General features: G+C 40.9%; 1 non-coding gene across 1 annotated transcript; it reads right to left on the bottom strand.

The window, feature by feature from the left end:
- Positions 1–2362: 2362 nt before the first annotated feature.
- On the bottom strand, positions 2363–2550 carry LOC134483726 (U2 spliceosomal RNA). The gene has a single exon (XR_010060609.1). It is a non-coding gene; the product is annotated as a U2 spliceosomal RNA (small nuclear RNA).
- Positions 2551–4094: the final 1544 nt, after the last annotated feature.

Genomic DNA, 4094 nt, shown 5'->3' with positions numbered 1-4094 from the left:
ATTGCTGCTTTCTCTTCTTTTTCTGGTTATAGGTGAAATTATGTTTGTGTGCTTCTCTTTTTTTAAATTATTGAGAGAAGATTAATTTCTTGGTTTTTCTTGGGTATAGTTTAGTTCATTGTCTTGGAGTTTTCCTCCTATTAGCCTCAGTTGTGCTTTCTTACAGAAAAGAATTGTTTAAATTTGGTTTTGTCATGAAATATCCTGGTTCCTCCTTTTATGGTGATTGAGGATTATGCTGGATATAGGAGCCTGTGTCTGCATTACATCTGCCCAAGATTTTCTGACTTTTAGAATCTCTGTTGAGAAGTCTGGTGTAATTCAGATACGTCTGAATTTATTTGTTACTAGATATTTATACCTTACCCCTTTTAATGTTCTTTCTTGATCTGTGCATTTAGCGTTTTAATTATTATGTGAATGGAGGCATTTTTCTGGTACAATTAGTTTGATGTTTTGTAGGCTTGTTGTACCTTTATGGCCTTTTCTTTCTTTACCTTATGGAAGTTTGCTGCTATGATTTGTTGAATGTGTTTACTGGATCTATGAACTAGAAATCTTAATTCTCTTCTATATCTATTATCCTTAGGTTTCAACATTTAATTGTGTCCTGAAATTCATGGATGTTTTGGATTCAATAAACCATACATGTTTATCTGAGATGGGTGTTTTGTGCTTTGTGGGATGACCTCCTTGACCCCAGGCTGCATGAAGAATCTCAGCTGACAATGGGGACATAAATTATGAGTATGTGTAGCAAGGCCCAGGCCTCTTCCAGGTTCTTGGATATTAACTGAGAACCTCAAATACAGTAGTAATGTGATAGTGTGGTGTGAATCTAGTTACTATTCTCTATTTTGATATAGATGACTCTTTTTGTGTCATGGTCAGCTTATAATGACTAGAAGACCTAAGCTTGAGAATAACCAAAGACTACATTGCTTCTCTAGCAGCTGAGCTTTTAAAAGTCCTGGTGTGACAGCAACTGTTGGTGGATATTCTGGATTATTCCTTCTGTACTTTAACTCTCTGTGTCACTTCCACCATCAGTAAGTTAGTTCAATTCCATAAATTGGAAATCCATCACCTGGAAGAAATACTCTTTTTTTTTAAAGATTTATTTATTTATTTATTTATTATATACAAGTACACCGTGATTGTCTTCAGACACACCAGAAGAGGGCATCCTATCTCATTACAGATGGTTGTGAGCCACCATGTGGTTGCTGGGATTTGAACTCAGGACCTCTGGAAGAGCTGTCAGTGCTCTTAACCACTAAGCCATCTCTTTAGCCCAAGAAATACTTTCTGAATATGATCTGAGATTGGCCATGGAAAAAGGGTAGCTTGAATGTCCCACCTAGGTTCTGGGCCTGCACAGGCCTGCTCTCCAAAAGAAACCTGTGTTCACAGCTGTTGGCTGGCTAAGAAAGATTTCACGAGACGTGATACACAGCCCTCGGACTTCTGCTCCAGTCATCTGCACAATTTTTCCCGGACAATATCCTCATACCTCCAGCAGGCGGGTGATGAAGCTGTCCACTCTCAGCTCCCCTTCAGCCATCTTGTGGGCACCAGACTCTCCTCCCTGCAGCAGGAACAAGGGCTTCTCCATGGTGGCTGCAGCAGCAGTGGTGGTTTGGCATTCTCACCTAGGAGGCCCTATGCCTTTCTACCCCAGTTCCAACTCACCTCAGGCCCGGGCCTTCCCCCCATCCACTTCCCACGGAGCAGGGAGAGCAGCACCCACTAGAAATAAAAGGGAAGCCCTTGGTCCTGCCAAGAGTGAACCCCCAGTGAAGGGGCTTGTTGGGGGGGGAGGGTGGCAATGGGAGGAGGATGGGGAGGGGACACCAATAGAGAAGGGGAGGGGGAGGGGTTAGGGGGATGTTTGCCTGGAAACCCAGAAAGGTAATAACAATTGAAATGTAAATAAGAAATACCCAATTCAATAAAGATGGAGAAAAAAAGAGAAAAGTGTCACACATTTAAAACAGAAGAATATGGACCCTAATTTTAAAGCACAGCTCTGTCAATTAACTAAACCTTTAAAAAGCTCAGAAAATCAGGCCAAACAATATTTTCTCGGTTTATGTATCTGTAATGTCGCATAAATAATAATGTCCGTTTCTTGCTATTGTGGAGGGAATTAAATAGATAATATGTAATCATGGAAATTTTGAAGTACCATCCACTTTTCTGTTCATTAAATCACTCTTCCTCATTTCATTGATCAAGTATGTATGTTTTCTTTTCATAGTTACATGTATAATAAAACCAGCATAAAAACCTTCAGAATTGTATAAGCTTTCACTTTTAACAAATTAAATTAGTTGTTCTTTGTATTTCTGCTGAACATTTAAATGTTCTTTATATGTCCCAATGCGAGTTTATTAGGTACCTATAAACTTTAAACTCTTTGCCTGAGAGCATGAGTACTATTTAATTATATAGTAACTACACTCAGGCTGTCTTTGTATTAGAACCAATTATATCAGACTCTAAGAAAAATTACTACACTTGATCTTAGCCAAAAGGCCGAGAAGCTATTAAGAAAAATTACTATTGCTTTAAAGTTTGTGTGTGTATGAGTGAGAGTATGAGTATGAGTGTCTGTCTGTGTGTGTGTGTATGTGTGTGTGTGTGTGTGTGTGTGTGTGTGTGTGTGCAGCACATGACCAAACAACTTTCAGGAGCCATTTCTCTCCTTCTGTCATGTGGGTCCCAGGATATAACCCAGATGTTTGACTTTGGCAATAAATAATATTACCCACTAAATAAATAAATAAACAAACAAAAAACAAGCCACAAATCAACTTTAAAAGTAAAGGCCAGAAGTTCACAGAATAGTAGCATTGGCCTTACCATATCCTTTCTTTGGGGATGGGAAAATTAATGTTCTGAAATCCATGACCTTCAGGAATTGTGATATTCATGGAAATTCAATTCCTTTGCAGATGCTCCAGTTGTTGTGGCCAATTGCTAGAAAGGTCAGCTTAAGCTTGCAGGACCCCCACCATCCCTCCCCCCACCCCACCTCCACAGAAAGCTCAAAAGACACTGCCCAGAACTTACTCCACATTCCCCAGAACCACTTTCTTTGTCCATCATTTCTGTGAGACGAAAGGTCAGACTCCTTCACCCTAGTCTCTCCACAATTGACATTCGCCCCTCCCAAAACACTTCTAAGACTGGAAAACATGTCTTAGGATGTATCTGTCAGACTCGGACTGAGAGAAACTAGGGCACTGGTTGTCACTACAACACTGGTGACAGAGGATGCCAGAACTCTCTAGGAGACAATAGAATGTCCAAGAAGGGACAGCTGATGTCATGGGGAGCAGACTTTGCCTCCCTGCTAATGTTCTCCCTGTACTGAGCATAAGCTGAGGTGCCCTTTCCAGGAGACTTTCCCGGGGCAGAGCCACTGAGCATCTCCTTCTTCCAAAGCCAAATTTTCCTCAAGGTTTGATTATAAAAACCTTAGTAATTCCTATGCATGTAAATGAATGTTTCCTTCCAAATCCTGCCCAAAAATGTCTCATCCTAACTCAAATTATCCTTCTTCACCAATATTAGCCATTAAAAATTCCTGAGAAATAATAACAGTTTGAATATGCAGTCAAAATGTTCTCCTGTCTTATTATGTACAGGTGCTTGAAATCACATCAAGAAATAGCCTGCATGGAAGGTTTCAACATGGGTGTGTGTTAGGGGAACACTCATGAAGCCTTGTGCTTAGCATTCAACGGTTGCCACAAAATTCCTTAGGAGGAAGACTTGAAATCATTATGGTGCTAGAAACAGTGTGGAGGCCAGTTGGCAGAGGAAAGTGAAACATTAGAGCCACCATTGAAGGCTCCTGTTGGGCCCTACCTTGGTGTTTCCCTCCCCCCTCACTGAGCCTTTCAGCCTGCTATAGCAAGAAATTGTTTACACCTTTGACAGCTGCTCTTAGCCCCTGATTTGGGGCTGGGATTTTCCATGGCACCCTTCCTCCCCACTGAGCTTTCCTGCTTCTTGTTTTTAAGAAGCTGTTTATGCCCCTGATTGGGCTGGAACTTTCACCACACAGACTTGTCCTATTTTCCTGT

Source organism: Rattus norvegicus, chromosome 19, assembly GCF_036323735.1.
Source record: "Rattus norvegicus strain BN/NHsdMcwi chromosome 19, GRCr8, whole genome shotgun sequence".
Classification (NCBI taxonomy): Eukaryota; Metazoa; Chordata; class Mammalia; order Rodentia; family Muridae; genus Rattus; species Rattus norvegicus.
The sequence above is the reverse complement of the archived record's forward strand: the minus strand, read 5'-3'. Positions and strand labels throughout refer to the sequence as shown.